Source organism: Bacillus rossius, chromosome 10 (genome assembly GCF_032445375.1).
Source record: "Bacillus rossius redtenbacheri isolate Brsri chromosome 10, Brsri_v3, whole genome shotgun sequence".
Lineage (NCBI taxonomy): Eukaryota > Metazoa > Arthropoda > Insecta > Phasmatodea > Bacillidae > Bacillus > Bacillus rossius.
The window spans coordinates 22,952,052-22,975,751 of NC_086337.1; the positions used below are offsets into that span (position 1 = coordinate 22,952,052).

The window sequence follows — 23,700 nt, forward strand, 5'->3', positions numbered from 1 at the left end:
CCTTTTTCGAAATCAGATGTAGACAGTAATATTGTCTTCTTCGTTTGAATGTCAAGTGTGCAAAATAATTTATATCGCTGGCAGACCCAGTAGACGTTGTTCTGCCAGTGTTTAGTTATTTACCTTTATATATAAAAAATTGGTGGTCTGTATGTAATCTAGACTATAAAGCACTATAGATAAAAGCTGAAAAAATAAAGGTTACTTATATAGAAAAGATTCCATTATCTAGCTAATGCTCGGCATGCGTTGCAATGCCTCATTCAGTTTTGTTTTGTAATATGTTTGAAGTAGTTACACATATACAAATGATCTATCCATCTTTATATATATATTTTTCTCTATCTGCATCTATATATCTTTGTATCTATCTATATTTATCTCTAGATATACATATATACATCTATACCTTCCACCATCTCTATCTCTTCTATATACCAATCACTATATAGCTCTATACATCTACATATCTCTTTATCTAACTCAATTTCGTTCCCTATACCTAGTTCTATCTCAACCTATCTCTGTCTCAACCTATCTCTGTCTCTCTCAATCTCACTCTATATCTATCACCCTATCTCTGTCTCTCTATTATATTTAATTAAATTGTCTAATGCGTGCGCACTTATACAACGAAAACTGACAAAGTGCCGCTATATAATATGAAATAAACACATTTATTGAAACGACCCTCGGGCTATCTATTAACTCACCAAAATTTCATCGCAATCGGATGAATGGTAAAAGGAACGCATGCGGCACAAACAAAAGAAAATTCAAGACATGACAAATGCATCAAACGATGGTGCGTTTAAAATTCAAGGCAACTCTATCTATTGACGAAGTTAAGAACAAAACTGTTATTAGCGCCTTTATTTTGCTAGCCGCTGCGAGCTCCACTAAGCGGGCTGGTCTCACCAAGGAGAAGGATATGAATTTGCCAGACATTACTATGTTTATGATCTGTGGCAGACATAGAGAAATGAAACTCATTAATTGTATGTATGACCTATGATTTTTTCTGTTATAAAATGAAATTATCACACTTTCACTCCCTTAAGGATGGAATTTCACATTAATATGTAGCCTATGTGTTAATCCAGGTTATAAACTATCTGTGTGCCAAATTTAAATCAAATCCGTTCAGCCGATTTTGCGAGATTGAGTAACAAACATCCATCCATCCATACTTACAAACTTTCGCGTTTATAATATTAGTAGGATCGTGTCTACGTTCCGCCCTACACCTAATGATCTTCCGGAGTTGAGGCACAGAATTGAAGAGGCTATTGCTTCCTTTACTCTGTGCCGGAAATTAGGCATTTCGTCACCTTCTTTAATTTTTTTTATATAATTTTAATATTTTTTGGGGTTTCTTATTTTTTTAAATTTATCTGGTTGTTAATGGGGGTGATTTACTTTTGTTAGGCCGGTGTACGCCACGGATTTAAACTTTGTGCCAGTGGACCGAAGCCCCTTCCCAGGGGGCCAATCTGATATTTTGCTGTCTAATGTGGACATGGTCAGCCCGGTTGAAATTTCTCTCGCCTGCAGTCACGTCCCGAGTTTGTAATTTTAATTCCCTGCATGACCAAAACTGCTTTGAGCAGCTCCTGGGATGCAAGCTGCTACCTTGTAGAGACCTGCTGAGAATAGCATGTCTCGTCACGAAGCAGTCTCCAGTGGAGCTGCGTTCCCACCGGAGTGGCGTTTTCTGTGCCCCCCCTTCCTCTCTCTCCACATCACTTTAGTTCTGAGAAATCCAGGAGCAGTGACCTGACATGAGCTTAGCCAAGAGACCTAAAGAGACCTCCGCGAAACCTAGCGGCAGAAAAAAAGCAACTTCACCCATGGTGGCCAGCGAGCCGAGACTACGCTCGTGACACCTGGCGGCGAGTCAGTTCACCGCCTCCGTTAGTTCCCCTTTACGCCGCCAGAGCGCAGCGCCACTACGCCTTATGGCCCTATGCTTCTTACTCCCGACCTGTAGAAGTCGATTGTTCGTTGCTTTCGTTTCGGTCCGGTAGAGAGCGCGCATGTCGTGTTCTTGTCACGCCCGCCTCGGACTCCTTCGGAGATTTTCGGCTTAGAACCGAACCTTCCCCCCTCCTCCCTAGGGCTTTAGCGCCTGTTTTAATTAGAAGCCTCGTCCGCCCTCGGGGACTCAGTCCTCTGATCGCGGCTACTGAACACGTCTTCTCGACGTCCTCTACGCTAGGAGGTTTTTCGCGGGAACGGCGATTTTAGGTTGCACTAAAGATGTAGTCAGTTGCTTAAGGGATGTGATCCCATTTGTACAGTAGCCAGGCAGAGGTAGTTTTTAGAAAAGTCATGCGTAGTTAAATTTTTTTATTTATATTTATTCTAAAAATTCTGGTTTCCTTCGCGCATCCGCGAATTTTCGGTGCGTGTCATCCTGATGTCGGCGCGAGACACCTCGCGAGCCCTGTTTCCACACCCTGTTTGGTGAGTAATCTTTTTTTTCTCTCTCTCCCCAAATTCCCGTTGTTGGCTTTCGCGCCAACTGTGTATGACTGTCTGGACGCAGGTCTAATTCGTTTTGAATTTGGGCTGTGTTTCAGACAGGGTCGAAGTTACGGAGGGAGAAATTTCCCCCGCAGGATCTTCGGGACCTCCAGCTGATCCCCCACTTTTAGAAGAGTTTTCCTCGCAGTCCGTTGTCATCCTGGAAAGACTCGGGTGATATGAGATATATATTTTTTTACTTGCATAGAAGGAACTAAATTCATAAAACAAAGATACCAGCGAGCAGTGCTTTAAGGACGTCATCCTCAAGAATCTGTAAAATCGAGGAAACACATATATATATATATATGTAATTGTTGAGACATTCAAATTTGGTGCAATTTTTTAATTTTTGATTATGTAATAATTTTTTGTTAAGGTGTAATATGTATTGTTTTAAATAATACTGGGGCGCCCCCTTTAACTTCGTTAATTACTAAGATTTTTATTGTCAAGTTTTAATAATGCGAACACAAAATTCCTTAATAATAAACTAGGAAAACCTATAGACCAAGCTACCGAGGTTGTGTATTTATTTATCAAATACCTTCTTCATTGTAACGATCCACGAACTCCCAAGTTACCAGTGTGCAGGGAGTGTAAATTTTCTCTTGTTCACCGTCTCGTGCCCACTCTGGTAATTAACTTTAATTTTCTTAATATTTTGCCCAGCAGTTTCCAAGGACTTTTTTGATTAATTTAAAATAATATAAAAATTGGGCACGAGGGGCGTTTCAACTCAGAAGCTTTAACTAAAGTGTTGGAAGAATTGGACTTGTAGGTTGGATGTGTGCCGTATAACTAAAGGTACACACATTTAACATTTGTAACACAAAGCTAGGTTTTCCTTCAATCTAATCTCTGATATGTTGTAAATAGTGTAAATTAAACTGTTAATGATATAGTATTGAAACTGGGCCGTTATTTTATATTGCCTGCTCGTGAGGTCACACCGCCGTCTTTAAAGGCCTCGCCTACCCGGATTCACATGGTTTGGAGAGCTTCAGAAGTAACCACGCGATTTGGTAATTGCTCAAGATATTCCATTGGAGTCAGTTTACGAAGGAAAAAAAAAACTTAAGAAAGCTCTGAGAGCTAATGTGTAGTTCTGTTTCCTTATTTAGTTCATAGACTGTTTTTTTCTTAAGAGTGAATATGGCAAAATAAGTTTTTTTTTCTCCCCAGAATAATATTGTTACGAACGCAGACAGGACCGCGACGCGCGCCAGGTTCGGAGCTGGCTGGCGGCCCCGCACGGCCACTGACGTCACGTGCCGTCCATTGACGTAAGGCATGCCACGCGTGCCTGACCAGAATAAGAAAGGTCCTCGCTACCTCCTCCCGCCTTCTGCTCCCCTCGCACCATCCCGCCTCAGGATTGTCAATGACCCTTTAAGCGGGCTGGGAATTCTGCTTGTTTCCCGAGGTCGCCGCGCGGAGTGGCGCGAATAAACACATATTTTCTGTACTTTTCGGGCGTTGGGTCGGCCCAAGGTGACGCGACACTTCCCCCCACCCCCCAAGTCGGTTCCGGAAAGTCTGCCAAGAGTATAAAAGCAGCGACGCCGGCCTCCGCGAGAGTTCCTACTGAAGAGAGAAGAGCGGAGCAGCGGAGAGAGTCTCCCCCTCGGGTAGTGATACTGGCGATACCCGTGCGATCAGCGAGAGGTGAAGAAGGCGAGTGGCCCTTGCTGAGAGAACCGGACCTATCGGGAGGCGATACCTGCGGGTGAAGGCCTGGTGAGCCAGTAGGGGGCGATGAGCGATAGTTGGCGACTGTGCTGCGGCGCGGCGTGGGTGAGTGTGCGAAGGAAGCGGTCAGAGACGGACAGAAGAGAGAGCCGCTGTAACCATAGAGTAATGAAGCTAATCTGAACACTTGGATGGTTTTCTAGTGTGTTCTCGCAGTGAAGAAGGTGATAAACCACGAAGCCTCTCCTAATTGCTATAGTTTGTACACGTGTAGGCCAGGCTGCGTTGCGGAATGTTCGCACTACAGAGAGCCGCTGTGGGTTGCTGCCACATAAATGCTCGCTAAATGTACTCGCGCGTGTCTCTTCGTCGTTCTCGACGTGTTTCCCTCGTAGGCTCGCCCAAGGTCGCCGTAACGCCTGCGACGTCATGCTTGACTGGGTCTTTTCGTCTTGCGGTTGAGCCTAGTCACGGATATGTGTGTTAGTTAGGCGGGATGCTGAGTGCGACGCTCGCTGGTATCTCCTCTAAGCGCGAGGCTCTGAACTGGCGCGCCGTCTTCTCGTGCGTAGGACAACTATGAAATATGGCGGAGAAAGTTGGAATGTAAGACAGCCGGGTGCTTTCAAGAATCTTTACCGGGCGTTTCACGTGTAAAAATAATTTTGAATACATGCGTTTTAGCCCCTTTCAGTTTCCTAAAAATTAACTTTAATAACGAAATACGGAACCGGAACTACCTATCCGCCCTCGGTGAATTTTTAAATGCTTTTTAACCGACTTCAAAAAAGTAGAAGGTTCTCAATTCGTCTGTATTTTTTTTTATGTTTGTAACCTCAGCACTTTCGACTGGATGAACCGATTTTGATGATACTTTTTTTTATTTGAAAGCTGGTGCTTCCCGTGTGGTCCCATTTAAATTTTGTCCAGTTCTGACAATGGCATCCATTAGAAAACCATATAAGTCTTAAATTTGAATTAAGTATGTGCGCGACAAATGGACGAATAACTCAATATCACGCCAACCGATTTCGATGATGCTTTTTTTTTTTTTATTGGAAAGGATGTACTTCAAGGGTAGTTGATGAAAGTTTGGTTAGGTTCTGATTATGGGATCCATGTCAAAGTAACGGAAATCTTCAATTCTTAGGAGCTAATTAACGATACTCGGCCGAATCTTTTAAAGGCTATCCGGATATTTTTGTCACCTAACGTAACGTGGATCAAGCTGAGACGGTTTGCACGTTGCTCTTCTGTCTCTTTGGATAGACGATCGTGTATCACGCTGAGTCGGTGGGCACGTTGCTTTTCCGTCTCATTCGATAGACGATCGTTGATCAAGCCGAGACGGTGACTACGTTTTTTGATATTTTCCCTGTTCAAAACTTTTTCACTTAAAGCAGCATTTTCGAAAGTCTATTTTTGCGCGCAAGTCTCTTTTGAAATTGTCCTCGAGGTAGATTTCATCTGTTGAGATAGGCGTTTCTCCCTGACTTCGTTTGTTTCATTTAAACGGCGCTGTCTCATATGAGCAAAACGTTTAGTAGGTCTACCCATATTCAGACAAATTAGTTAGTTTACTTAAGATTCACTAAAAATCAAAAAATAAACACAAATTTTCACAAAAAAAACCGACTTAAAAAACTATTCCAAAACAAATTAACATGCAAGTAAAAATAATAATTGCGTATTCTTTTACAACTTCATAATAAACTTACTTTTTCCACTCATCAATATGTAGGTACGATCTATGTGTTTACCACGCAAGAAGGTAGGTATAATGTACGACTTGATGTCAGTTTTTGGACATACGCCATTGCTAAGCAATGGCGTATGTCCAAAAACTTACATCAAGTCATGCACTCCCATTGCACAAATCTTTTAAAGATAACAGGTATAATGTAGTTACAATTATTGTTATTTTCGGAGTCGGTGTCAGCCAAGGAAACACTACAATATACCTAGCAATAATAATACGAGAATACTTTAAGAAATTTTTTTTTTTACAAATTAACTTTTATACGAACGACAATATACTGTGAGTACTGTGACAGAATACCAATACCTAATTAAACCCATTTACAAATTAACTTTTACACGAAAATATACTGTGACAATATCTGCGACCTTGAAACGACATAAATAATACCTAATAAAACCAAACAAACGAACTTTAATATGACATTATGCTGAGACATAATGTAGCAAACGGTGATACTAAAAAAAAAGCCAATATTAAATACAAGTACTTACCGTAAGAAGGACGGTGTAGGTATGTGTTGAGTTAGATTTGAAGTGTGACACCGACTCCAAAAATAACAATAATTGTAACTACATTATACCTACCTTCATGCGTGGTAAACGTATATATCTTACCTACATATTGATGAGTAGAAAAAGTAAGTTGATTATTAAGTTGTAGAAGAATAGATACGCAATTATTTTTTGACTTTTTAGTGCATATTATTTGTTTTGGAATTGTTTTTTGACGTGACGTCTAATAAAACGATGAACGCCGGCTGCACGCACGAAAAAGGGTCCCGTTACGCACATTGTTTCGTTACGCTTTGTCCCGTTACGCACATTGTTCCGTTACGCTGTGTCCCGTTACGCTCATTGTACGCTTGCGCCGCATCTATCTCTCTTCCACTCGACAGTTTATAAAGTGAAGTGAAAAGTTAATGTGGTTTTCATTGCTTATTACAACAACAATTTCGGCAATAAAGGTTAATTATTCTTGCATTTTAAAAATCTGATTACTAGTATAGTTTCAAGTATTTATTCTTTTATTATTAAAATAAAAATGATTCAATTATATATTCATAAAGTATGCAATCATTTCATCAATGTTTTGCTATGACGTTGTCACGTTAAACTATCGTCCGTAAACCGACGTTACAGACAACCAATTTTTTAAAGTCGGTTTTTGTTGTTAAAATTTGTGTTTATTGTGAACAAACTGGAGCAGTTTTCAAATATCTTGGATTCTTCTGAAGCTCGGCAAACGGCGTCCGGGTAACGGGGCCCTTTCAGCTCGTTATCTTAATCCCAACTGCTTATTTCATTTTCTTGTCATTGCCATTATGTGAGGGTGTTTCCTGTAAATTTATCACGATTTCAACATTTCATGGTTTCTTTCAAAAATTCTCACCAGATGTTTACTAGATATTATCTTACAGCGGTAAAAAAAGTAACACAGGTGTTCATAAATATGATCACTTCAGTGATATTTTGCAGCTCGAAAATAATGTTTTGTAAGAATGCACGATAGCTGTCGCAATAAATGTGCAGGGAAATCCTAGAAATAGTAATGACTGGCCTGTGAAATAACCAACTCGACGTGAGACCTATCTTTAAGGTGGAGAAGTGGGAAGATAAATACTGGAATGATGTGTTGGGGGAAAAATATATATATTACTTCTTATAATGCGGCACTTTCGTTTGTAGTGACGTGCTGAACACATAAAAAAGCGCGTTCATTATAAACTACACTTTTTTTTTGTGATACGGCAGTCATTATTCTAAAATTTTTCCACTGATGTGCACAATATTTTATTTTCCATAGTTTTTGATATTGTGTGTTAAATACGCAAATAATTTTGTTGGAAAGAAATTAATTTATCTCATACTAGAAGGTTTAAAAATGTCATTGAGGTATGTTTGAGATTAGACTTCAAGTGGTTTACATTTTGACTACACGATTTTACATTATGAATGTTTTTAAGTTTGCATGCTGCAAAACTTACCAAGTTGACCATTTTAGTGGTTCAAAGATAAGAATAATAGATGGTTCACTTAAATACGAGATAATTGAGAATGATTGCTGGGATTCTGCTATCATAAAAGAAGTATTTAATTTGTAATGCCATATATGTACATCCATTTAATACGTACGTTTTTTAAAATAATAACAGCTTTAAAATTCCGGCTTGATGATCCTGTATTTAGGTGTTTACTGTTCTGCATTTTTTTCTTTTACGAAACACTAGGCTATATTTAATTTAATGATTACACGCCTAAGGGGGAGAAAAGGGGGTAACTATGTTTTTACGCTAATTATATCTTAGAATTAAATCAATAATAATAAACTATACTGGGTACCAATACTATACACTCAAAGTTTAAAAAAATAAAAAATTCCGCTTCTATCGTTGAACGAACTGCAAATTAAAACATAAAATTTTAATTTACGTTTTTTGTCCAACAGTCAAATAATGTACCACAACTCTGTATAACTAAAAACGTGGGGTGTTTGATACCATTGGTCTTAAATTTTCTATCAGTAATAACAATGTGATTTACAATAGATTTTCTATCACTAATTTTAGGCATTCCTTTGAGAAAATGGGAAAGGAGTGTAAGATTGGGTATTTCTGTTTAAGTAATACTAAGCATGACTAAGAATCAACAAATATGTTCAAAAATAAATGTAATGCCTTTAAAATAAAATAAGATGCAATTGTTTTAAAAACCTTAAATAATGTGTTAAATGTAATAAGGCGAAATTATTTAATTAATTTATTGATAGCTACAACCAAAAATAAATTATGGTGTAAACGATGGCATAATATTAATTAAAATGAAATTGGCATGTGTTTGACTTCTTTAAATTGGCTACCTCATTAAATGAAGAAGAGGTGTGATTTTTAGCAAGGTTAAATAAATTGTCGAACACACTAAAACTGGAGTTATAAAATCAGATACTTGATCTATACTAAAAATTAAAAAGTCTTATAGCATAACCACTTTAGAAAATACAATTATTAAACTGTTTTGTTGTAAATTAAATCTTTTATACGCCTGTCAATTTATTGTGTCTATTTCTTTAGTAAATCTCATTTAATTAAGCATATAATTATCTTTAAATGGTTCAATAACTAGTTATATATAGGCTATGCTTATGCACATGCTAAAGAAGTTAATTGAAATATTACATAATCAAAAAGTTTTGCTACCTTTATTTATCAATAAAGCCATTTAGCGAAAATTAATTTTGGTTTTCTTTACTCTTTTCGGCGGGAAAAATTTGAATTTTTAATAATTTTCTCCAATTACATTTTAATTTGAAATGTTTGTACTAAAAATTTTTCAATGTTCTTTCGACAGTTATATAACCTTCCAGGCATACAGAAATACATTGCAAAGGCACCGTGTTACTCGTTCCTTTTGCAGTGAAAACGTTAATACGGTGGGAGAGTGGGAAATGTGTAATACATTTTGTCTGCGAACATTTAAGTTAGAACTTGTTCTAGCTATGTTATTGAATTCAGGTAGCGAGGAGTGACCTTCGTATATGTTTACACAATTTTAAATATGTACAAAATAACGCTATTGAAAGTGTTTTTTGCATCTTTTAATGTATTTTTTACCAATAAAATTATGTTAGAAATGAACTTTTATTTGTATATTCGAAAAATATGTTAGTACACACACATCCAATTTTACAATAGAAAGCAATTCTGAATTCGTAAATATAGTAATATATTTCATGTTCTGAATCGTTTTTGTCAGAAATCGGAAGAAACGAAGATACATTAACTAGGCCCCACTTTTTAGCCAAAATATTTGTGACTCTGGACACGAAAGCCTATCATCTGGATTGATGATAAATTAGTTATTTTATAGTTATCTGTATTTAATAAGACTGGTAAACTAGTAGGGATAGATATTTAATGTTTAGAACTCTCTGCTGATGAAAGAATTATGAATACTGTGACGGATCAACAATATTTATTAAAAGAATGATATATTGATAAAAAAAACTACATACAATAATTTGCTTTAATTATGTGTATAGTTGTTGCGAAAGTAGCAGCGTTGTTAGTTTTTAGTGTGGTCGCGAGTGTGGCTGGGTTGAGTTGAGTTGAAGTTCTCGATTTAAATCTTAACACATGCTGTGACCTGAAATTTTCTGTATGGGGAATAAAAGATAGAAACGAATTACCACATATTTTTCGCATCATTAACCTAAAATCTTTTCTTCTACATCGCGTATAACTTGCTGAACTTTAAGTTATGTACATACCTCACGACAACCTGATAAAAAATTATCAACTGATAGGATACTAAACTCAACTAACCTATAGCATACATAAAAAAAATATCGGGCTCACTTAAACATTAAACACCGATAAACAAGACATGAGACATTATGGTGTCTGGAAAAGAAAAATCCGCGAGATCTCTTTCATCTACTTGTGGTTTGGCAGCCCTATATCTTACAACCTCTCCAATAAAAAGGTGAGATTTACGGGCGGGTGTTTTTGTTTTTCCAACCAAGAATACCACGGGGCAGGGAGCTGGTGGGCGCTGCGGGGACAGAGCCTAGCCACGGGCGTGTTCCAAACTGCAGGGGAAGAAGCTAGACAGTGTCTGATGTTCACCGTGGCTGTTTCTTCGTTGTCAAGTCTTGAACTGTCTCTGACTAATGGCCAGTTTGAACCCAACACCGTTAAGGTGTCACCCATACCAGCTGTTAGGCCCCAAGATGGAAACTATGCGAAAACACGTGCAAAATTTATTAGATAAACTTTATTGAAACTTCCTTTTCTTCTTCCAGTTAACCTGCCTTTTTGTTCCAAAAGGGTATGATCATCGCATTGTGGTTGACCTTCTGACAGTCAACCAACAGATTGACGTAGAAATAATACCATTACCATATCTTAATTCTGCCTTTCATTGGTTAAGTAAGGCAAAATATTGCAGCATGTTTGATCTAAATTCAGCATATCACCAAATTTATTTCAGTCAACACTCAAAAAACATTACCTCATTTTGTGTACTTTGGAACCTCTACCAATATAAAGTTGTACCATTTGGAATTGGCCACTTTTGCCACGGTACAGACTCACTCTTCACGAGAAGTAATTTCTTATTCGTTTTCAATCAAATATGTACAATTTTGAATGCGCTCGATAAAGTTGTTAGCTTGCCTATAGAAATAAAAGTCTCACGGTTAGTAAATCGGAATACATAAACCGTGCAAGACCCAGGACTGTCGTCGTCGGTAAAGATTTCATCTGACAAAGCAGGAGTAGGATTTGTTTTACCCCTCCCAAGAATCTATATTAGCTGGTTAAAAACAAATTACAGAGCTGTGTGGTAAGTTTCCCAGATTTGGAACATGTTTCAACGACATTTGGGAAGTTTTACGTTAAATTCTCAACATTCCCCTCATATACTCGTAACAATATCATGCCGGTTTTTGAATTTTTTTCCAGAGAGAATTCTGTCAATATTTGACTGGTACTGGCAACTTGTCTGGTCGGCATTAATCACAATTTTTTTTTAAATTGGCGATGATTGTTTTTGTTTGCAGTTGAAACTTCCTTGCTGATTCTAGTGTTTCTTGCAAAGTCACAGATTCCCTGTTACATATCGCGTAATCTTCCTCTGTCGAATTCTGTGCCTTCACCCATGAAAGTGACACTTTAAAGATAAATTCATTCGATTGAAATTGACCCGCAGCAGCCAACGCCCACTGCTGTAGGTTCCTTGTCATATGAAAAGTAAAATCAAAGTGTCATGTCATTATCATTGTTTCTATGTTCTCTTCCCATCTATTCAAATCGTCGTTCCTTTGTAATCTTCGAGATCCTTTTATCTGGAGAGTTTGTATATTCCACATGGGGTGTTCTTTTGCCAGTCTTGTTATTTTTGTCTCCAACGGAACATATCTTATTTTAGCCTTCTTTTCGACTGGATTGTAATCCTTGCTCGTCGGTGAAATCTCCTTCAACTTAATGGAATAGACCTTCTTCGTCTACTTCGTCGAAATGAATGAGATCCTCATCAGTACTTTTCTCCTAACATTTCGATGGTAGACTGATAACAGTTCGCCTCCAATCGCCATTGCATCTGCAGAAATAGTTGCTGATGATTCTGTACCTATAAGGTCCGGTTCTTGGAGAAGACTATCACAGTACACAAACTCATCTTTTAACCGTCGTTTTGCAACTGTATTATGCATTGAATGTTCATGAAATTCATCATTCGCCGTAGTCGAATAATCGGGAGTCACCTCCATCTTCGCAGTAAATATGTAAATTTTGTGATGTTCAAAGAATTCGCACGTACACTATTCGTTCTTGTTAAATGAGCAAGGTCTCGCCGCTACGGGAGTTAACTGCCGAATAGGACCTGTTCTATCGCATCGGCCAGACGCGAATAGAATCCAGATGCAAACCTATCCTTCCCCTTGTCCTTTCAAATCAAATCTGTTTCTGCAGGTCGAAGCGTCCAGGTACAAAGAAGTTCCGGATACCTTACCCGATCGCAGGTGTAAGGAATGTCGCAAATTACGACAGGCATACATTTTCAGCACAACTTTATGTTATTCGTTTACTTGTCAATGGATATAAATATAATATTAGTTGTAATAATAAACATTTCTCTACAGACAAAAAAACTGGAAATTCAATAAAAGATCATGCAAATGCTGGTTTCCCCCCCCCCCCCATTATATTACCTTTGAATTGTTTTATATATATATGAAAGAATATGATCACCGTAGAATAAAAATATGAATTAAAAAAAACACATGAGTAGTACTCGATCCATAGGTCCAGCCATTACGGAGCTTGAACGCTAACCACTCTATCACCGCAATCTCGCTCTCGGTCACAACGCACCGGTACATATTCGACGTGTAAAACTTCTCTTGCGATTTTCTCGAAAACGCCCAAGTAGTACGCCTTACTACTTGCACATTATCTTGTCCTAATGGACTACTGAAAAGTTTACAAAGTTTGAATAAAAATCCGTGATGCGAACGTCGTAGCTTCCCCTTGTTAGCATAAATAACGTAAATAAATAATTACGTAAAGTGCTTTGTGTCTGTTCATTTAGGAAAAAAAGTTTCATTTCATTTCGTTGCAATTAATTTTGTTTGATTCATTTAATTTTGTTACATTTCGTTTCATTTCTTTTTTATTCGTTTAGTTATGTTTCATTTCATTTTGTTACAATTAATTTCGTTTGTTTTATTTTGTTTCAATTCATTCCGTTTGTTTCATTAGTCTCCATTTAGCAATAGGCCTACTCTGGAATTGCGCGGATTTTAAGCTAGTTCATAATAAATATGTTGTTCAGCTCCAATTTAAAAATACGTATGCCAGCCTTGATAAGCACTTCAAACCATGAGTCGTATGGATGTTTTAAACTGATTTTTCTTTTCCGTTATGAACCTGCAGCCGATGTTTGATGGTCGAATTCAGACTCACACTGTATATGAAGTTTGCATATGCAATATTCATACTGTCTGGATGAAACATTTTAAAGTTATACCCCGCGCAGTTGTTACCCAATCGAAGCATTTCCAAACCACGGCGCAAGGAACTCACCAACGAATAATGGTTGCAGCTTTCAGAAGTCCGTCAGTACGTAACAGATGTTTGGAATCTGTGACCGCGGTCCATATCTGTCTCAGGTTGTAGGGTTGTTACAGATATTTATGGGAAACATTGAAGACTGTTGGGCAAGTGGTGATAAAAAATCTGGAAAAAATAAAGAACAACAATCATAAGCTGTAAATTTTAATCTGCAATACACTGTTAGCTAAATAAATTATCTTTGGAGATGCAAAATTATCCATACTTTAAAAGATTAAAGTAACATTATAACAATTAATGATCAAAACATCATAACTATATTGGAGTTTATATGTATTGTTATTATATTCTATTTTCTTGAATCTGTAGTGCGCGTTGTTGGTCAGAAATCTCCACATATAAAAAAAGAAGAAAAAATGTACGGAAAAGCTGCATTGAACACGAAATATAAAAGAATACAAGATTTATTACATATATAAGAAATATCCATCGACAGAATGTCGAATAGAAGCTCGTTTCTTGTAAAAGTCGAAGTAACTTATCGTCCAGCTTGCTTTTTTGAGTCAAAAGATTTTTTTTTTATTGCAATGTTAAGCTTTTTTTTTTTTTAAATTTTCTGTGTCATGGTTATGAAAAGATTTTATTTGTCTGAACTCGGTGGGTATTCGCTTACTCAACTCCAGTTCCGAATGAAGAAGCTCTCGGACGCTGTGCGTTGATTATTCACAAGATGGCGGAGTGCGGTTGTTCTCGCTAATACGTCGCTCCGTGGAGCTCTACTCCCTTCCCCCCCCCCCCCCCGCCGAATATTCGCGACCGTTGACCCCTTCCCCCCCTTCCTTCTCATGGGGATAGACGGGATGGCGAAAACAACCGCCAAGACCCCAAAACACTATCCCTCGCGTGCGACGCCAAAAACAACTTGGCCGCCACTGTCCCGTTTCCTGGTGGAACGCGCGGATGAACTATATCGACTTGGCTCCCGCTCCCGTGTCGGGGGCAACGAGGTCACTTTCAGCCGTGGAGGTATTAGTGTGTGGAGTGGATCTCTGCGGCTGAAACTGAGGTCGATCTGGCTAGCAAAATGAAAGGACCCGAAACACACGCCATATTGGTTGCAACAGTTTTTATGACATGATTTATTTTTTTATCGTTTAGTATTAAAAACTAGCATTCGTTATGCAGAGAAAAAACAATAAGAGATTTTCAAATATCACACGTAAAATAGTGTCAATTGAAACTGCTTATTATTACACTTGTTGTCATTCCCAAAAATTTATTCAATACTAACTAGCTAATGCCCGCCATGCTTTGCTATTATGCCTCTTTCAATTGTTTTTTTTTTGTTTGAAGTAGGTACACACATACAAAGCATCTCTATCTCTCTTTATGTGTTCTTTAAATCTCACTAGATTTCTCTATATATAAAACCTCTCTATCTCTATATCTTTATCAACATCTCTCCATCTCGCTATGTATTTATGTTTCTATATAGATCTCAATCCATCTCCGTATCTATATCTTTCTATATCTATATTTCACTAGCTCTGTCTCTATATAGAGCTAGTGATATCTCCCTCTCTATATACCTCTCTACCTCGCTCTATATATCTATCTCTGTATCTTCCTATATATCTTTATCTTTACGAAACATAAACAAACACACACATTCATTTATGTATATTTTTATCAATTTTTACCTGTCACAGGTGTGACTTAGGTATATAAAAACATGGGCGTATTCGAATGCAACGCTGTGTCAAAATTTAAAAATAGTCGGTAAAGAACTTTCTGTGATTAAAGATTTTGAACGAACATTTACATATTTATTTATATAGATTAAAAACCAGTGATATCACATGGGAAAATATTTCTAGCAGCCAGCCCTCCAAAGTTTGAACAGGTGCGGCACACTTATCGGATATGCAGTCTGTTTAGCTGACCCTGCTGTAGGACTATTGTGTGTACAACACCGCGTGGTGGTTGTACAAAACTTGAAATCCATCGCTCAGCAATTGGAACGTAATTTTTGCACGCATCAACTCCCTGACTTGTGCCTCCATGATTTCAGCGACCGGCGCTCTGACTTGACTCCTGCTTCGAGCTTGGCGCCAACTTCTTCTCGGAGATCCGGGACTCATGATTCAGCCGCGATAATTCATTTTTATTTGTTTGCAGTGACGCGGCGCATTCCAGAGGACGCGAGTTAGAATCCCAGTGGGGGGAAAAGTTGCCAATTAAAAAAAAAAATGCATCGATTGGTTCTGTTATTAAAATAAAAAAACCTCAATTTTAATCTTTTTAAATTTCGTAGCCGATCTCTATATGTTACCAGACATCACTTGCTACAATGGCGATTGCTTGGGTGTATCGGAACATAAATGATGTTGCAATTGCTGTGTACTGGACTGTAGTTTTGTACAACCACCACCTACACGAGTAGTCTTACACAAGGGCCAGCTAAACCATGTGTGCCGCGCCTGTTAATACGGCGTGTGATCTTCTATCAAGAATTTTTGGAAAGCTTAACACCAAGATTACCGTTTGTGTTACTTTGAACATGAAAATTGATATTATGTCGAAACAATCAGATCCCACATCTTTGGTACAAACGTTAGTGAGATAACAATATCGCTGATTAATTTGAATGTCACCACTTAAAAAATAAATGTGTGTGTGGTGTCCACGTGCGCCACAAGTGGAACTTCTTGATTATTAGGTATGTATAGAGATAAATTATTAGTATCTTTTTATTGGAAAAAATTTGAGAATATTAAAAATGCGGTATGATCTCAAAAAATATTAAAAAAATAAGCACATAAAACCTTTTAAAAATACTGATTTACACAAGTAATTAAAATAATACATACATGAAAGAACGATATTTTCTTGCGAAGATGGCCCGTGGCACGGTGCACAACAATAAGCTCAAACTCCGTTGTGTTTCCCTCTGCCCAAATACTCTATAAAGTCGGGTGGCGTCAGGCGCAGGCGGGTCCCTACCGCCGCGACCCGCCTATCCCTGCAGCATGGCGGGGTTCAACCTGAGCCGCACGCCGCCACGTGGAGCTCGCTCAAGGCTGCTCCAGCGATCTCCGACGGCACCAACGGCCCCGGAGTGGGGATACCGCGACGACCACCCCCAAGAAATAAGAGCGCGAGGGCGCGAATGATTGAATGCGCGAGTTTGTAAAGTGCGCTAATGCGAAAGATGGCAAGAGCGCAATTTATTGTGCAAGTGTGCTAAAGTGTGCAAAGTGTATAAAAGTATATAAAGGTTTATCAAAGTTTATTAACATGTATACCTAAAGTGTATAAATGTGTGTAAAACGTTTGCGAAATGTGTGCGTTAAAGGCTGTGTAAAAGTATGTGTGGAAGTGTGTGCCGTGCCATCTCCTCTCTCGGTTCGAATACCACATACCCCTCATGTGATCGAATTGTTCGTAACACTCGAAAATTGTTACCCCCTCAGCAAAGAAGTTTCACTTCAAAATTATTTCAGACGAAGTTGTAAGTTTTAATTTTTGGTTCTACTATAAATTAGAATGGATTTAATAGTGTACATGGTACGGAATTTAGGATTTATTTTTTAATTCTCCCCCAATTTTAATCCCGTTTCTGCAGTGGTTTGTTTTATCAAAAATTGTTTCAGATAAATGTTTCAAATAAAAATTATACCGATTAGAAATAATTTTAACGGATTCGATAGTGTGTCCACTAAGAGAGTTATGATTTTATTTTTTTTTTGCTCTCCGGCCCTTGTTTTTTTCCACCACTTGCAGTTATGGTTGGTCGTAGGTATCAAAAATGTATTTAGTCAAAAGTTTTGGGTATTACCCCTACGAGTTATAATACTTTCAAACGGATGTGATATTCATCATATTATGGGAGTTAACAGCGATTTTTTTCTGTTTTTCAAAAAACCTTCCCTATTTCCACCCCTTTGGTTGGATATTGTCCAATAACTATTCTGACCGAGATTTTACATTATTATATTTTATGTATCAGTTTGGAAGTGATTTGTGAAAAATTACAGCAGTTATCGTGTTCCTAAATTCGGTTGTGTAGACCATTGTTAAAAATTTTCACCTTTCATTTACTAAGGATACTGGTTACAAATCATCCAGGAATTTTCATATGTTTATCGTAATCTTCGTACATTTACGGGTACTAAGTTCACATACATTGAACATGAACCAGCAAAAGAATAATTTTGGTATGTAAGCAAAACATTAACAAACTTGTTGAGGTTACTAAAAAAAAAAAATATTTCTCCCACGTGTGTGTTTACCGTGTTTACACCGACAAACAGGACTCGGAAGTGGAAATACGGCGTAGTTACTACGAAGATCCAGCTATCTGAAATGGGGACGCACCACAACGCCGAAATGCCAAATTGACCACAACGCCAACATCTAGAAAACTGCTGTGTACCACAACGCCGAATTACCACAACGCCGAAATACACTAACGCCGAAAAATGTCATTGCAGGACTGCCACAAAGGTTAGGTTAGGTTAGACTAGGTTAGGTTAGGCTAGGTTAGGTTAGACTAGGTTAGGTTAGACTAGGTTAGGTTAGACTAGGTTAGGCTAGGTTAAGTTAGGTTATATTAGGCTAGGTTAAGTTAGGTTATATTAGGCTAGGTTAGGTTAGGTAAGGTTAGGTTATATTACGCTAGGTTAGGTTAGGTAAGGTTAGGTTTGATTGTGGTATTTCGGCGTTAAGGTACATTTAAGAAACACACACAAATTCATTCAGTTGTTATTTCGGCGTTGTGTTAACAGCAGTTTTCTAGCTGTCAGCGTTGTGGTCAATTTTGACATTCGGCTTTGTGGTCAATTTTGACATTCGGCGTTATGGTATTTCTGCGTTGTGGTAACGACCCATCTGAAATTACGAAGAACCCTTCGTTTATTTGGAGTGCCTTAGATTTACTATAATTTCTAACAGTGTGGCGTGTCTGACTCGTATCTGGAGTCTTGTATCTCTAGTCTGACTCATATCTCGTCACATCCTCGCTGACTGACTACCCACGTCACTGCCACTGTCACTGTTATTACTGTCACCTTGTATTCTTCGAATAACAGCACTGTGTAACCTCTCTATCTCTGCGTGTCCATCATTGCATTTAACTGTCTATGGAACACGTGAACCTAACTCTTAACTCATTAACATACAATTTTTATATTTTTGGCTTAAAAAATTAATAAAATGTTTAAGTAACGTATTAGGATAATTTTTGATAATATATTAAATTTTATTGTATTTCCTTCAAGATTTGGCTAACACCTTTACTACATAAATAGAACTGCACTTATGTTTATCCATCGCTCAGAATTGAGAAATACATGTATTTGATAACTGTAGTAAATACCGAGGGTAAATGCAAACGGTATAGTTGCTTAAAATATTAAAGTGAAACTGAGGAGCAGTGCACCATAGACCATCTACGTCTGCGTCTGTAAAGATGTGCTGTGATGGTATTTGTGGAACATGATGTAAAAGCATCAGGGAATGTGTGCAAAATCTGGGGTTGTCGCAGAATTTTGAATTCCAAGAAAAAAACTGAGAACAGTCACAAAATATATGTTTCGTCATTTAATGTAAGTGAAATGGTTAGACAGTAGCTAATCCTGACACGCCATTCCATTTTCAGTTATTTTGGGTTTAGTCCTCGTTGCAATGTGTCAGTTATTTTTGAGCAGAGTATGTTTGTATGCTTTGACACGTGAAGCTAAATTCCTTGTTTAGTGTTGCCTCAGAATGAAAGGTTGGAAACATCATTTCGTGCGTATATTTCAGGAAGAAGCCGTTAGTGCGTTGTGACCTTAACTGTGTTGGGAAATAGAGCAAAAAAAAATTGAAGTGGTAATGTTGTATTTGAATATTACATGTTTCAAGTCAGTGAAATTTTTACAAGTTTTGTTCCGATAGTGAATATTGCTGGACAGCTTGTAGAGATTTATTATATGGTGTATAGTTGCACGACTGCAGGTTTCTCACGACGAGGAAGGAGTATTATGTTCTGACACGTCCTCAACTTGCGTGTGTTCCAGGCGTGGTGGGCAGCTACTACTACTGCGTCCGTAGTCCGCAGACCACCATGAAAGGTACCTGAGGACATCCCATAGATACCACCGACGCCGCAAGGTCATTATCTTCGCAAATAATACACTAACCTAGAACTAATCTATAGATATGTACCTTGGAGCCAAAAGAGTCATATTCCAAATTCGGGGAGTCTTTTTTATTGCAGATTGTGCCTTAAGGGCTTCGTCTAGTCAGAGGTGTATCTGTGTTAGTGAGGCCACGCGTATATTAAGAATTATGGAGAGAAAAGTGTAATTGAAAAAGTAATATTTTTTATTTGCTTTTGTATTAAGTTGCCCAATTGAGATTTTGCTCGTTTGGTTCTGAGGAATTGAAATAAATATGTACGTGTTTGTATGTTTATGAGTAGTAGATTTACCTCACATGTTAGCTTTGCTTTAGAATACAATTTGCATCAGATAATATCACGGACATAAAGGTGAGTAATTTTTTGTTTATTTTTAATTTGTGTTACTTTATTGCATTCTGAGTAGAACGTTATGCGTATTCGCGACATTTAAAGAACGCTCTTGGACTGCTACGTATTTGCGCGAGATCTTCTCTCCTCGGAGTGAGTAGTCGTTCCGCTCGCTCTCCCATCACGGATATCCGGGTCCAAGCTCGGGGGCTTTCGTTCGGAGATAACGTGGCGGACGTTGCCCCAGGGCTTTCTCGGGGCACTTCCCTCCCCCCCTCCTTCACCCACCGTCGAGAGGCCTCAATCCTCGCCACCCCTCTAGGGGTGGTCTGTGTCGCTGAGATTATCTCATATTCGACAGTTCCCAAAAGTAGCGTGTACACCGACTGTACTTGCAAAGCAACACGTGATGTTTCAAAACTCTGTTGACAGAACAACATTGACCAAAGAATACGCACGCCAATGATAATACTTTTGGGAACTAATTACATGATTCGATACAATTTCTTGGACATACGTTATTGCAGTGTGTCACTGTTTTTCATGGAAAAAAAAAAATCATTAATTCAAAATAAGAAGTAAACATGAAATCATAAACTCACAGAATACAAACCTAAATAAGTTGATTTTTTTAGTAAACTTTTAGCATGCATGATATAAATCAAGTTTCTAAAACATTAACAAAAAAAAATTATAACTTCTACCGGTTGTCTGCGCACGAGACCTTCAGAACTTCCGAATTGACAGGTGAGTTTGGTTACATATGGTACACCAACGAACATGGGGCCCTGTTAACAATTTTTAATGTATATGCGGTAGTTTTTAAGCTGTGCTGGTTATGAAAAATGAAACGGTTACTGAACCTCAACTATGACATACATTGACACGAGATTATATTGTAACCTCGACAGTGCGCCAGATTCGTCGGCCGACGTACAATTTTGACGTTTCCATTGACAAATAAGTATAGAGGCGCGGTGGTCGAGTGATCAGAACACTCGCCTTCCAACCAAGGCGACCGGGGTTCGGAAACGGATTTTCGCAAGTGAGAAATGTGGCGGACGGTGCCGTGGCCTGTGGGTTTTCTCCGGGTGCTCCCGTTTCCCCTCACCAATTCACTCCGCCGATGCTTCGTACCCCATATCACCTCACTGACCGGAACGACATGTCTGTACCCTCGGGTAGGGCAGCCAGTGTGTCCGCCCCGTTCCATCCATGCAGACCCTGCCCCTGGCCATTCGATGTCGGCGTGCTATCCTCCACTAGTCCGTGAAGGCTTCCCCAATTTCCCTCCTTACAACGTTAATTCAACTGTTGTTGAGTTGCGGACGGGTTGGTAACTGCCTCCAAGAAGTGCCTCTTGTGTCGCTGCCGAGGGCGCCATTATTGTCAGGATGTCGTTGCGCAATCGCCAGCCTTGGGGGAGGCGTCATTTCCAGGTAGCATTCCCCCTCCCCCTCCTCCATCCTCCCCCATCCCCTCTTCCTCACCCCTTGTGCACCGTCACTATCGGCCAAGCGAGTCGACATGCCCGGCGTGGAGTGACTTCGCTTCTTCCGTAACAGCTCGTTGTTTTTCAGTTGCTTCACTTTTCAGTCCGTTGGTTAGCGTTTTAATCAATTATATATAACGGGTAATGCTAGAAGAAGTAAACGCAGGTTTACCCGGGTTATCTCTTAGCATTATCCAAGTTTGTTCGGCAAAGACAGAGAATAATCACGCGAATTATTATTTTTTTTTTTAAATTGGGTGTTGTTTAACCATAGCATATAATTTATTGAAGATAACAACGGGCTGCTGCAAATAATTTACCCCGTGATGTCGTTGGCGTATATTATTCGTTTCTGGGAATGACTACAATTGTGATCATGCTATCACTAGTTGCTGGGCTTCTGTGTTTGCGTTTACCCATGTACATCTATGTCTACCCAACAGTGACTGCGTAATGTTAGAATAACCAAATTATTGATAGCTTTAGTTCATTGATACTGTAACTAACCTAACGTGCTCGAATGTGACGCAACACCCAACATTACCCAGCCAGCGTTGGGTAGACCTAGGTGTACACGGAAACGCAAATTTCAGGTATTTTTGAGTGAATTTTTGGACTTTACCCAACAAACTTGGATAGTGCTAAGTTAACCCTGGTAAACCTAGGTTTACTTCTTCTAGCGTTATCCGTAGCATAGCTTAGTTAATTTTTCATAACAAGTTGTCAAAGTATTGTTTTAAGTGTGTTGTTTAAAATTTAAACACAAACTTAAAATTTATATTTTGCAGTTATCTGTCTGGTTTTTTTCGTGACATTGTATCAAATGGGTCACTCAGCGCATGGCTTTGGGTTATACATCTTAATTCGCGTTGAGGATGAAATTTTAGCAAGCGATGGAAATGCAATAAGTGTGCGCGCACCATGGGCGGAAGTCTAAGATGAAATTTGAAGTCCATGTGCTGACGGTGTCCAGATAGCCGACCGCGTGTGGAGGCATTTACCTGTATATGTTCGCTGACGTGAACATCGTGTTGGGGGGGGGGGGGGGGGGCGTGTTTATCAAGAATATCGGTGTGCCAAATAAATTCTTATAATAGCAATATTTTCCTATAATACAGTTTGATATACACAAAAATAAATAATCGGACATTAATTTTAAAATATGGTATACTCCTGGGATTACAACATTTAAGCCCAAAATTTTCCGTCAACTACTGTCGTGTATTTATCTCTGTGGTTAAATGTGTGGTTTCGTACTGTAATAATCTATATTCGAATCTCTTAACTTGAAAGAGCAATATTTAATTTTTTATATTACTTATTTTTTTAAATAATTGTTATAATAACTGTTAATACGTTGATTATGTTATTTTGTACTTGGTGGGTATACATAATTAATTTTTACTTCTAGTAATATGAATTTTATAAATATAATTGAAGTAATTAATTAGGAGTCTATATATAAAAAGAGTTTTAAGTTTTTTTTTATTAAAAGCTACCGTTTTATCCCGAGCATGATGACATTTTGTTCACTTAACCTTCCAAATAAAAGGAATGTCACACTCTACATATGCTTTTTAAAAACCACCCCACATTCCCCTCTCCCATCCTTTAATGCAGAATTTTGGTACTACTTGGTGACAAGTTACGTTCAAAATAAGAGGACTAGTTTTTACTGTCTACACTAGATTCAGAAAAAAAGAAAAGGGGAAAATCACTATCAACGTGACATTTCGCAAAAACCACCCCAAACCCCTTTCCTACTACATAATTTTAGTGGTTACGGATGAAATTTACCCAACCAACGAATAAAGTAAAATAAAAATTCCTCTCTGCATCTGTTTCGAAAAAAGGGTAAGATCGCTGTCCACGTGATATTTCTAAGAATGATCCCCTTCCTCCTTTTCCGCCCCTAATAGCTGCATTTTGGTACTTCTTGGTGTAATTACCGTGCACATATAATTTGGGGGGGGGGGGGAAGGAAGTATAATTTGGAAAAACCACCTTATACTACATACCCACACCTAAAAAAAGGTATTTGGCATTTGACATAAGACGAAGACTGCTTACATCCGATTCCGAAAAGAAGAAAAACTATCCTGTCATCCTCCATTCACTAGTAGTTTACATTTCTGATATAAAACATTATT

General features: G+C 38.4%; 1 protein-coding gene across 1 annotated transcript in view; it reads left to right on the forward strand.

The window, feature by feature from the left end:
* LOC134535845 (steroid hormone receptor ERR1) overlaps positions 1-23,700 on the forward strand; it is a 380,509-nt gene that overhangs the window by 56,043 nt on the left and 300,766 nt on the right. Inside the window, exon 2 of the mRNA XM_063375177.1 lies at positions 19,607-19,700. The gene's annotated coding sequence lies outside the window, so the exon portion shown is untranslated. The remainder of the gene's footprint in view (positions 1-19,606; positions 19,701-23,700) is intronic.